The following is a 13,982-nucleotide window of genomic DNA, read 5'->3' as shown; positions in this document are numbered from 1 at the left end:
TATCTGAAATGAAGTCAGATGAGGTACTTTGATCATGAGAAATTCACTCTGAAATAAACGTCCAACTTTTAAAAAATTCACCTTAGACATTGGGATGTATTCTAAATTTCTACACCTTAAAAGACAAAATATATTCATCTTTTGCAGAAGAAGAGTATTTGATTGATGGACATGAGGCAACAGTCTGAAAAAATATGTTGTTTTTCAAATCTGAATTTTTTTCTTTTAAATATTAATAAATATTGTATATATGATGTCCTGAAACAAACCTTCACATAGCTTTAAGGAAGTAATTTTCTAGGTAAAAAATCTAGAAATACAGTTGCTTCATTGCCTTAAGGGCATGCGATACAGTTACAGGGGAGATAATGACGTTGCTAACGTAAAATGTTATTTTTCGCGACGTCAAACTGCAACATATCGGGGGAAAAGACTCATTTTTCAAAGGATTTTAATCATTAGCTTGAAAATGAGTGCATGGACTCCTCTTTTTTAAAATGACATTTGACTTGATACGGTATGAAGATTGTTCCAAGTTTTATGAAGAAATCAATGATGATTTTATTTTAGATTAGATAAATATACAGCAAAAAAATGCTGTTTTTTTTCTAAAATTGTGAAAATTTAATAAAAATGAATAATTTACAAAGAATTGTTACACAAATTAAGAGCCTAATTTTGTAACGAAGATATTCCAAATCTTTTTACAAAAATCCTCATGTATTTGTCTTTTGAAACAAAAAAGTTAAGTATGTCTGTCCAAAGGATAGAAATGTCCAAGAAACCAAAATTTTAAGTAAATGTCCAAAATTTCTACCCCATTTACCTCTAAATTTAGCACTTGAAGGTATGGAGAGTTGTCTCATTGGCACTCATACCACATCTTCTTATATCTATATTTTTTATTACATATTTGAATTTTCAAGGTAAAAAATTGCTTGTATGCAAATTTTTGTAAAAAAATCACCGTTGGATCAAAATTGTATAGTATGCCCTGAAAGGAGGCTAGTATGTCAATTTAGTCCTCACTTGGAGCTTCCAGACTAAGTTAAGTTTTGAAGACACATATAAAAATAAGGAGATGTGGTATGATTGGCAATGCTTTCTTGCAACTGATCCTTTATACTGTATCCATTTCTAAGCAGTTTCTAGGTCATACCAAGACACAAGTTTTAACAGTTTAAAGCCAATTTAGAGTATTATCTTGATTTTGAAAATTTCTATTTTTTTATTCCTGAGATATTGGACTTTAACCAAGAATATTACAGTAATTTTTCAGGTCATGCCCTAGCTAAATATACAAATTACTTCAAACTTTTCACTGTTTTGGGGTTTTGTGCATACAATTTGTCATTTTGGCTTCTGATTAAAAAATCTTTTGAATACTTTTTTTTGCTCTTGTAATATTTTCAATATGAGAAAGAAAGGTGTATGATGCGATCCTGATGCAACTGTTCATTCTAGTTCAGGTAGTCCTAATTCAAACATCTAATTGGAAGGAATGTTATATAACAGTTTCTCTTATTTACACACACACACAAACATTAACTGATATCTAGTTCAGGTAGTCCTAATTCAAACATCTAATTGGACGGAATGTTATATAACAGTTTCTCTAATTCTTCGTCAATTTATCCCTTTCTGCACCCATTGTATAAAAAAATTTAATCAATGTGTGGTTCGTTTGATCTCAGTTCTTCATTGGTTAAAATCCGATTATGACGTCGAATTTTCTTGCTTTCCTCTGAATTTCCTATTGTGACGGCATGAAAAAAGGCGACCATGCCTGATGACGTCACATAGAAAGAACACATCTTTTTGCAGATCATTTGAAAAGAAGGAATACATTTGCCTGCGTATTGTTTGAAAATCATTAGAGAAACAGATTCCACCACCAAATCTCGTGTAATACGATATTTATCCACTCTCGACAGTTAAATTTTAAATATTTAAAACGCTCGGCGAGCCTCGCGTTTTAAATTTCAAAATTTAACTGTCTCGAGTGGATAAATATCGTATCACACTCGATGCAGTGGTAGAATCTATATTTCTCTTATTTACACGCACACAAACATTACTTGATATCAAGTATACTAGTATAAAAAAAAGATTCATGTCTTTTATTTGATTTTCAATCTTTAAGTAAGTAAGTCTAATTTGAAGGAGGGGTGATACTTCCAAGAATCCCTAAGTGTATTTCTATATTCCTTGAAAATAAACTAGAACAGTATATAGTCTCTGCTTTGTCTGTCTATCCATCCAACACAAATGGTTTCCATTATGCATCTTTACATTGTGTATTACATGTATTTACCATAAAACACAGGATACGTTTGGTGTCACTCTGATACCAATTAGTTATATTTGAAAGAGTTGTATGATGTACACCACATTAAAGAAGGTTATATCATATGATTGAAATGAGTGAAAGTTGTGCTAGAATAAACTGATTGTCATGTTCAAGAGCATAGCTATTTATATGATGACATTCAATATTACCATTTTGTATTCTGGTTGGGGTGGAGAAAGATTTGTTTTATTACAATTTTTAGTAGATTATATGGTTACAATTTGTCGCTTATGCATTAGTAATTGTCGATGTTTTATAGATGACAGGCCAAAGATGATCAGACGGGAATCTATTACAAATTTGGAAAATGCTTTGTTTTTAATACCCCAAGATCGCTCCGGATACTGAAATAATTTTCATTTAACGTATAGAACTTCAGTTGTCATGACCCAATGCTAGGGTCTTAGGATGACAGTAAAAAAGTTTATAGTCAGAATATGAATGGTTCCATCTGATACTAATGAATGTGAAATGAGCTGCTGGTCGTTCGTTTTTCAGTATCAAATATCCAACTGGTCGCTTTAACTTCTAGTTCGACATTCGGATTTTCTTCTCAAAATTAAAACAATTTTGGCTTTTAATAGGATTTAAAAATTGATAACAGCATCAAAAACAATTAGTACAAATAAAGAGATGCAAGTTATGATATTGTGAACCCTACAGATAATAGTACGTTCTCGTTGTCCTCAAATATAAACTCTTTATTTAATAGTGTACGTATCGTTATCAACAAAATAAATCTAAAGTAATACACGAGCAATCACCCAAGGAATGTATTATGAGCATGATCTTTCGCTCTCGAACCTATTTTTCAACTATAATAAAAAAGAAATGTAATAAATTACAGGATCAAGATTTCTTCTTGCAAATCAATGTTGATTTTATGTTTTTTTTTTTAAAGTTTGAATAAAAACGCACTTTTTCACTTCTCTTCTGAAAACATTTTTTCTTTAAGAAATGAAGAATCAAACGTTTTGTTAAAGTATGTCTCCCCAAAAGAAGAAAGATGAATTGTTGATGCCTTATTTATCAATAATCTATCATTATGTTGATCATAATATCCAATAGATAACCTTTTGTTTTTATGTGTACGGATGGCTCTAAGAGCTAGTTTGGTATTCAAAATGTATTTCTCAAGACTATTAGAGACCACAAAAGTTGAGGGACTTGAGAAGTTGACACCAAACACTTCATAATCTTCCAGCAGTTCCATTAACACTTGGTCAATGGTAGGCCAGGCATAGATCCTATCATAAATATTCCCCACCATTGTTTTCATATTTGGTGTCAACGCGCCAGTTTGAATTCAAAATTAGGAGTGAAAAAAAGGGCATAGGACATCATAATATTTGTGGGTAGGGCTTCTTGATCTTTTAGCGTATCCAGTAGCATCACTGACCAAATGATTTTGCAAGAATAAATACACATGGCAATTACATAATGTACAATGCATGATAGAGTTCATAAGCAGAAAAATAAAGTAAAACACAAGGGAGAGTCCAGATGACAGATATACGTATTGCACAAGATCAGAATTTTCTTGAATGAAAACTGGAAAGTACAGCCGTTATTATTACAGTGTTAGAAGGTTAACAGAGTAATTAAGTACATTGATTGATTGACTGTCTGTTATTTGCTTACCGTACAGTGTCAATTATTTCACACATATCCAGAACAAATAAGAAAATTGAATTTGCTATAGTAACTTTGAACATTATTGTCTCGCCTTGACGGAGTCAAAAAGCGAGACATAGGTATGCTGTTTCCGGCGTCGGCGTCAACAATGTAGTTTGTGATTAGGTCTAATTCATGGTGAACCACTGGTGGTAGGTCAATGATATTTGGTATGCAGTTGTATTAGCATTGGCACATCTCATTACCATGGAGATTATTTGGCCCCGCCCCCTCAGTCAAGGTCTATTGACTTTGAAACTTTGCTTAGTTTACATGTATTAGTTTGTGATTAGGTCAGTTTATGGGGAACCACTAGTGGTAGGTCAATGATATTTGGTATGCAGTTGTATAAGCATTGGCATATCTCATTTCTATGGAGATTATTTGGCCCCGCCCCCTCATTCATGGTCTATTGACTTTGAAACTTTTGCTTAGTTTTCATGTGTTGTGATTAGGTCAGTTTAAGGGGAACCGTTAGTGGTAGGTCAATGATAATTGGTATGCAGTTGTATAAGCATTAGCACATCTCATTTCCATGGAGAATATTTGGTCCCTACCCCTCAGTCATGGTTTTCTTGACTTTGAAACTTTTGCTTAGTTTACATGTATTAGTTTGTGATTAGTTCAGTTTAAGATGAACCACTAATGTTAAGTCAATGATATTCGGTATACAAATGTATTGGCATTTGCAAGTTTCATTTCCATGGAGATTATATAATCCCATCTCCTAATTATGGTTCATTGACTTTGAAACTTTTACATAGTTTACAAGTTAATGTTTGTGTTTAGGTTTGTTTAAAGGGAACGACTTATGAAAAGTCAATGGTATTTGGCTTGCAGTTGTATTAGCATTGGCACATCTCATTTCCATGGAGATTGTTTAGCCCTCTACCTTCAGTCATGGTTCATTGACTTTGAATATTTGCATAACTTACATGTTAAAGTTTTGCTATTTAAATTTCAACATTTGCATTATCAAAATAACAAATAGGCGAGACATATCTCTGTGTTAACAGTTTATTTTATGAGGTTATATTTAAAATGTTTTACTCATTTATTTTATCTAGAGACTATATGATAACTTCTACATATTTTGATTGTTTTTTGTTGTAGGATTGCAATCTCATTGTATCGATTCTTTGGCAGCTCTTAACAACATATTCTTGATGTCGAATCTAACGAGACCGGTTCTGTTCTACTTTATGGATAGGTCTTGGAAATGCAAACTAGCTTGGATGTGTTAATACCGAAATAGTCGGCTTCTATATGGAAAGAATATACTATTTTGAGATACTTGAGCATACCTGAACAAAATGAAACATTTACACTGTAGAAAATTTTATTGATATATTAGTGTCTAAATAGAAATGCAGAAATTAAGTCCATCAGCACACAGCACCATGCTGCAAAGAAGCTGTAGATTTCTACTAACTCTAACCGTGGTTGTTGTAATAATTCTGTATGTCTTGAAGCAGATCATTGACAGGGCGAGTTTGGAATTGTCTGAAGTAAACAAAACAAAAAATTAATTCCACAAAAAGAAAATTAAACAATACATAAAATCAATACACAAGAAAATCTTTTGACGCTTGAGAATTGCGAAAGAATCTTGTTTGTTGCATTAATTCTATTTTTATTCCTCATTAATAGAAAGTCGTGGTCAGATTGAGTGTAAATACTGTTTGTTATACTTACTTTCTGTAATGTCTGTTTCTAAAGTATGGCTGGACGCTTTTTCTGTAATGCAGAGACCATTCTGCTATCTATGAGAGAAAAAGAAGTATGCTATATTTTCAAATACTAACTTATTTACTGTCCTGGTCGCCATTAACGTGTAGGGCAGCAACGAGATATTTTTAATGTAGCTAGTAATTTCAATTGATTATATGGTTTTGCTAGTTTGCTAGTCTGTACTTTTGATTTATCGAGTAAAATTACATATTTTTGTTTGTTTGTTTTGAAAACACAAGATGTCACTGTGTTCATTTGTTTTTTCTACTAAATTATTGACCCAAATATAGATCAAGTCACATTAATAAGTTCAAGTGATTTTCTTGTATTTATCTTATGCAGGAGCACTATGGGCAGACATCTTACATTGGAGATTATTGGGTAATGGAACCACGAGCGATCTAAAAAATAAACGTCAGCGTTCTAATTTTCAGAAGGAAGTGGAACCTTAGTTTAAGTCAAAATGTTAAATTTGGAGAAGAAAAAAATGATCAAAATGTTTCGTATGTCATTGTTAACAGGTAGATTTTAGGCATTCAATTACTATAATGTGTTTTGAGATTTCCATGAAGACTATATATTACAATGTGTTTTGAGATTTCCATGGAGACTATATATTACCTTATTTGCTATGCACAGGTCATATATTCTACAGAGAATATCCAACAATTCCTCGTTTGAAAGATGTTTATTTCTGACAACAACTTCTGTGACACACTCTGGTGAAATGTCGAAGGGAACGACATCGTTATGTAACAGCCGTATCAACTTGTTGAATGTTAACGAGTCTGTTGTATACTGAATAGCCAGATTCTCTTTATCTGCTTCAAGCCCAGCAAGCATTGTTTCAGTGTATCTTTCTACAGCAGCATGATTTTTAACGAATGGAGGTAAATAAGAGTGTTGTCGATAAAGTTTGTCAAAAGTAGGTTCATCTTCATCAACTTCATTTCTTGTATAGTTTGTTGGTTCTTCTGGTTCTTCCTCTATTTCTCCGGAACCATCGGACTCTATCTCATCTGGGATCAGTGGAGGCGGTAAACTCTCACGCCAACAATAAAAACTTTCAAGTTCAGCTTCATTCTCAAAATTTCTTAGTTCATTGCTCGATAACTTTATAATATTTATTACTTTATGTGTTGGTCTTACATGTTTTGGTTCTTGCATCTGCAAACAATGCATAAAAAACGGTACAATGAATTATTTTCGAATGTTGTCTCCATATTCAAATCAACCAAATCAAGTAAGTTTTATTTTAAGTCGGTTAGTTAAATAACAATACAACGTAAGCTCTGTTTTCACTTCTCATACATATATCTATTTAAAAAAAAATATATATAGTTTGGTGTTGACAAATGTACGAATTTGAAAAGCTGAAATTACATTATTCAATTGAAAGAACTCCCCACAACCGCCAATGTCGTGTTTTATGATTTCTCGAAATTTGACTTATGTGTGTCATTGGTTACTCGGAAATGCGACATTCATATCGAGGGATGAAAGGGGATATAAGACATGTCCACAAGTCCGATGACTGTTGCAGTAGTTTCAGAGCTCCTGTGTAGTTATTTTGTGTTTTTTTTTTTACAATTTACCTTGATAATTTTAGTTTCAGAATTTCACATACCTTTCAAATTAACCTTCCTTTTATAATTTACAAAGTGTTGCTTATAGTCCTAAGCATGATAAATCTTGTCGAAAAGTGTCTTATGGAGAATATGCTAAACATTGAAGCTATATCTTTATCGCCTGTTTTCTCCATCGAATATATGATAAGATTTCCATAAATACTTATAAATTATAATATTAATATGATTTAAAATTACAAGTAAAACCTTTGATTTATCAATAAAGTGTGTGAGAGAGAGAGAGAGAATAATCCGGTATTAGTAATACATACCATCGGAAGATTTTGATCTATACATTTTGCTTCAGTCGGCTCATTTTCAATTTCTGGAACTAGAAAATCAACAAATTGAACCATTAATACTACATATATATAAAACCTGATTCAATCATGCAATTTTATACCTTATTCACTTGATAAAGATATTTCTCTTTTTTTCAATTTTGAACAAGAAATTCGAAGATACATAATGATAATCAAATCTAAGAAACCACACTTTCATTTATTCAGTTTGTTTTTTTTTTTTTTTTGTTAAATTAAAACATATTTTCATTTATGGCCAAAAAGTGTCACAGTCTAATGACAAAAACAAAAACAAAAACTTACAATTAAAACAAAACTTACCATTGGCTTTTGGCAACTTGTCCAAAATATATCTAAAACACAGTACAGTCATGAATGCAGCTGTTGATAGTCCTAACGCTGTCGCTGCATATTCGATGTAGTCGTCTGCTGTTAGCTTCGATTCAAGATTAAAGTCTGAATAGGATGCATCGAGGATAGTCGATAATGTAGTATTACCAAGATCTGTCCTGTGTCCTATTCTAGTTAAGAAACGATGGACTTGATCCAGTAGGAAATCCATTAGTATATATCTAAGCAGAAGCAAAAACAAAGTGTACAATGCTTCCAATTTTTGCAAGACGTTGCCAATGTACTACAATCCTTTGAAACAACTATGACGTTGTGACTATTGCGGTAAGGGAGGTAATTATCGGATGTTGCTTGAAGGAACTTATTTACAAACTAGAATATAAACAATAATATTTGCCTATAGGACACCATATCCCACGCATTTTCACTTTTCAATGTTTACTGAATCGCCAAATCACGATCAAAACCCTGATTTGGCACATATTTTAAAAGGTTCACAACGAAATAAACATATTCCAAGTTAACAATGACCACAACTTTCTGGTAAACCAACTTTAAAAATTTAACCTTACATATATGAGGCGGACATACGGACGCACTGATCGGAAACATAATGCCTCTACCTATCGTATGCGGGCAATAAATACAGTGAATGATACACATTTTATATATGGCTTCAAACAACTTGTTTTAGTTACAATTAATGCCTTCATCCATATTGGTTCATTAAGCGCAAAATTATTGCCTGTTACAACTCACGATTTTTCTCTAGACATATTGAGACAAAATGCTGTCGTTGTGGTTATCTAATGCCCCATTTTTTAGTCTAAAGATCTATAAATCTAAAAAGAAAAAGAAAATAGCAACAAACACTGAACCGATTTGTGGAGTTGATAATAACATTAACGGTACTATTTTTTGGAATTGTTTTTTGTGTGCTTATTGTCGATCTGATGAGTCAAGCATTTTCCAACTTTTTTTATAGTTTGTTCTTATGTTGTGTTGCTTCACTACTGGCCATAGTTATGGTATGAATTGAGCGCCCTTACAAAAACATTCTGTTTGTGTCTGTCCCAAGTCAGGAGCTTGTAATATAGGGGTTGTTGTCGGTTGATGATTGCCTTGTCCTTTTTTAGCAAAGGCCGTTGGTTTTCTTTTTAGACAGACAGTGACATACATAATGATGAAAGATTAAGCTTTTTTTTTTTGCTTCAAATCTTGTCAAATTGACTCGTTTTGATCAATAGACATTCTTTCGACACTTTTTAACATTTTAGACGATACTTTGAGTTTGACCTTTTTTGTATCATTTGTTAAATTTCCTATTTTGAAAATTAGAAATTTCAAAATATTTGCGTTGCAATTTTTTATCTATCCCAATTTTTGGGATTGTTAACTTTTTCATGTGTTTGATTTGTTTGTTTGTGGTTTTCTATTGTTCTGATAAACAAATCCAGGAGATAACTAAATTGTTATCTTTTTCATCGTTTTCTTTCCATATTATCAACGCAATCGAATTAATATGAAAATAAGGAGGTTTTCCCGTTTGAATGGTTTTACACTAGTAATTTTTTGGGGCCCTTTAGAGCTTACTGTTCGGTGTGAGCCAAGGCTCCGTGTTGAAGACCGTACTGTGACCTATAATGGTTTACTTTTATAAATTTTTACTTGGATGGAGAGTTGTCTCATTGGCACTCATACCACATCTTCTTATATCTATATATGATATGATTGCCAATGAGACAACTATCATCGACCACAAAAGACCAATGGACGACAAAGTAAACAACTACAGGACACTGTACGGCTTTCCACAATTAAGCAACACATATACCGTATATTAAGCTATAAAAGGCCCCGGCATGACAAAATGTGAAAAAAAATCCGTTGGATGTATACTGATTGATACTTTAGAATATTTTATGGTGAAATTTTGTCCAGGACAATATTTCTTGATGAAATAGTGTCCTTCTCTGTGGAATTTTGTAAGGTTCTTCTGGGTAATATTTCGCTGTGAAATACTCTTCCTGACAATGTTTCTACTGTCGGTTTCTCTCCATGACAATATTTTACAGTGAAATACTGTCCATGAAATTATGTCTTCCTCGAGGATCCTCCTCCACGAAATTGTGACTCGCAGTGCGTCTGGAATCTTTGAAATATTGTTCTTAAAGGGGCATTAGCTACGATTGATTGATTGATTGATTGATTGGTGTTTAACGCCACTTTTAACACTGTTGTGCTATTTCGTGGCGGTCAGTTTTTATTGGTGGATGAAGCCGGAGTGCCCGGAGAGAACCACCGACCTTCGGTAGGAAAACTGACAATCCTAGTCAATTAAGATTGGAGTCGAGTGCACCTGCCCCGTGCGGGATTTTAACTCACAGCATCAGTGTTGACAGGCTAGTGATATAGTAGTTCGACTACTTATACCACTCGGCCACCGAGGCCCCCATTAGCTACGAGATATAGAAAAAAATAATTTTTTTTTTTTTTTTTAATCACTTATGAAATTAAAAGAGTGAACACATAATAATTCGCCTTTTGCAGCCAGTTTGGTTCAGTTTTGTCAAAATAAACAACAACAAAAACATCGCTAATGAATTATTCATTTGCAAGTGAATAATTCAACCTCATTAAATCCATATTCATGTGAACTTCAATTGAACGCCTTAGCTAGAGATGGGTTACGCATGAACTAGGCGTGTTCAGTTATTAAAAGAAAAGAATGTCAACATTGGAAGTGAAACGAGGGTAAACCATTTAGTTGACTGATTCGATCGTTCTTATACAGGTAAAAAACGATTATTAACATATATTTTCAACCAAAAATATGAAATCAAGCAGACCTAGAAAAATCCATTTGCACGCGTTCGCTATCTATTTATATCTATGTTTATGTTTATACAGGGTTATATGACCGTCGGCAATCTTCGGAGGTCAACTCGATGGGTAATTAGATGGCGTCTAGACTAAAATACACACGAACTACTGATACATACTATCGAGTCCATGCATCGTAAATTGTTTATTTTAGAATTTTTGTAATTTGGACATATGTTTTATTATATGTTATAAGTCGAATATGAGAATTTGAGTCAAATCGGTGAACATGAATTTGACAGCTAATGCCCCTTTAAAAAAGATGTGTATACTATTACCGTGAAATGCTGCACCAAATAATTCTCATCTATTGTACACAAGCATGAAGCATTCAAATTTTCAAAACTGAAAATATTGTGTAAGGCAAGTAATTTGTGTATCAAACAAACATACATATTTATCAGAAGCTAATCTCAAAATTGCATTTAAATAAATGATTAAAGTCGAATATGTTAATTATGGAAAGCCACAGTGAACCCCCCGATTATTATTATTTTTCTTTTAAAAATACATGGATACAAATAAATCTTCGGCTTTTAAAATCCCGCCGATTATTATCAATTCTAAAATCTTCGGCTTTTCAAAATCTTCGGCTTTCAAAATCTTCGGCTTTTCAAAATCTTCGGCTTTCGAAATCTTCGGCTTTTCAAAATCTTCGGCTTTCCAAAATCTTCGGCTTTCAAAATTTTCGGCTTTTCATAATCTTCGGCTTTTCAAAATCTTCGGCTTTTCAAAATTCACCGCCGATTATTATATTATAAAATCTTCGGCTTTTAAAAGTCTGAAAATCTTCGACTTTACAAAATCTTCGGCTTTCAAAATCTTCGGCTTTTCAAAATCATCGGCTTTTCAAAATCTTCGGCTTTTCAAAATTTTTATCATTGTCCAAAATATTAATTTTTATAACCTCCTTTCTTTAGACAAAATTTTATGACACTCCATCCATGAAATTTTGTCAACAAAATATAACCTCCCAAAGTTTTGTTAATGGGACAAAATGTCATTACTATCGATCTATGAAATATTGTCCAATACAGACAAAATTTCATATTAAATTTTGTCCATTTCTGGACATTATTCCATACAAGGGGACAAAATATTATCATCCATAATCATGAAATATTGTTTGGTGGACAATATTTCATAGGACAATATTTTTCTTTTCACCTGTACTGATATGATTTGAGTCAATCGAAGAAATGACAAAATAAGTCGTTTCGGTACAAACGTTGCCATTTTCCGTCTCTGGTGGTAATATTGGTGAATATATCGCATTTAAATTTGCATCACGCAAATAATTTTGTTAAGATAGTTGTTAGATTTCAAATAGTCTTAAAAAGTTCTGTAAAATAACTATCTGAGACAGACATACTTGTGTGAACTGGTCTTCAATTTTTTTTTGTCCTTAATATTTGACATTCCAAAGTTATCCAAAACATTTTATATACTAGTAGTAACCCTCTTGCTGCCGGTATTTTTAAATGGTTGCATTTCGTGTGCCAGAAAATACGACAGCTGGATGTCTGTGACGTTACATGTCCAACAATGACGGTCATTCGATATGTTAGTCCGGCAGATCGGTGACACAATTGTGGGTTTGATGATAAAAGAACCAAATTTGGCATGGTAGTAGTTCTGGGTGTTTCAAACAATATTAGCTATGAACCCATCTTGCAATTTCAATATGGCGGCTTTTTTTCAAGATGGCCGCCATAAAATACCAAAATCAACTATGTATATAAGGACAAATTCAAGGCCAAATTTGGCATGATAGTAGTGGGGGATGTTTCGAAAAATATAAGCTATGGACCCATCTTGAAATTTCAATATGGCGGCTTTTTCCAAGATGGCCGTCTCAAAATATCAAAATCAACAAATATCACTTATACAAGTTCAATTTGGAATGTTAGTATTGCTGGATGCTTCGAACAATATTACCTATGGACCCAAGTTGAAATTTCAAAATGGCAGCTTTTTCCAAGATGGCCGCCATACGATATCAAAACCAACAACTATCCCTTATATAAGGTAACAAAGTGTTTTGTTTTGACGTACCTTCAGTAAAACTTAGTGCCCTATGATACCAAGTGTATACCACATTTTTATACTACAGCCAAACATTAGTGAAGAAGGTATAGAAAATCGTAACTACGGTACCATTCTTTCAGAAATGTAGTCTACAACGAGGGATCACGTATATATACTGGCGTTATTACAATATCTAAGCTAGACTTAACTGGAATGAAAACAGTTTTCTTTATGATCAGGTGGAAGAGGACATAGTAATGATCTAAACAAAATTGCAGCAATCTGAGGCTTGCCATGCCCTAAACAAGGCAGTTGATTACTTCTTCTGTTCAATGATTATTTTGGTGTTGAAATTAAGCAGGAAACCGCAACAATCTGCTTGCATGACAACGATACGTGAATAAGCTGCACATACAGGTAGTTCCAAAAGACAAGATGCAGGTAAAACTCTTTTCCACAGTCATCAAAAACATTATTTGATTATCGTTTGGGCAAATATTCAGATGCAATCGAATTATTCCATTGAGGCAATTACGACGCTATCCATTTCGAAGTTGCTTCTGTTTTATTCTTCTTTAATACTAAATTCAACTCAACTAGAACCATCTGTTAATGTATATGACCCTTCTACTAGATGCTAGGACCAGTAAAGGAGGTACTAAATGACAAAATGTACAGTTTACATTGGTCGTTTATGTATGATCCAATTATCCATTTATCTACAGTTCTAGAAGATTTCATCTATGAAACATTCAGTATTGAGTATGTGGATACTTTCGCGAATCCTAGTGCTTTTACAACAGCAGCCGGCGAGTGGACTATATTGACAACAACAGGAGTTCAACTACGGCTAAAAAATCGTCACATAGTACGAACATTTCCATATTTTGACATATTTTTAGTCTATTTTGGCTAATTCGTCATAACTTATGCTTTGAAATATATGCATTTCTCTTACATTCTCTGATACTATTATATTTATTACTCCAATATATTACGAGCCAGCAAAACTGTCCGTATTATTGCTATAACTTA

This window comes from Mytilus californianus, unplaced genomic scaffold, assembly GCF_021869535.1.
Source record: "Mytilus californianus isolate M0D057914Y unplaced genomic scaffold, xbMytCali1.0.p SCAF_4, whole genome shotgun sequence".
Classification (NCBI taxonomy): Eukaryota; Metazoa; Mollusca; class Bivalvia; order Mytilida; family Mytilidae; genus Mytilus; species Mytilus californianus.
The sequence above is the reverse complement of the archived record's forward strand: the minus strand, read 5'-3'. Positions refer to the sequence as shown.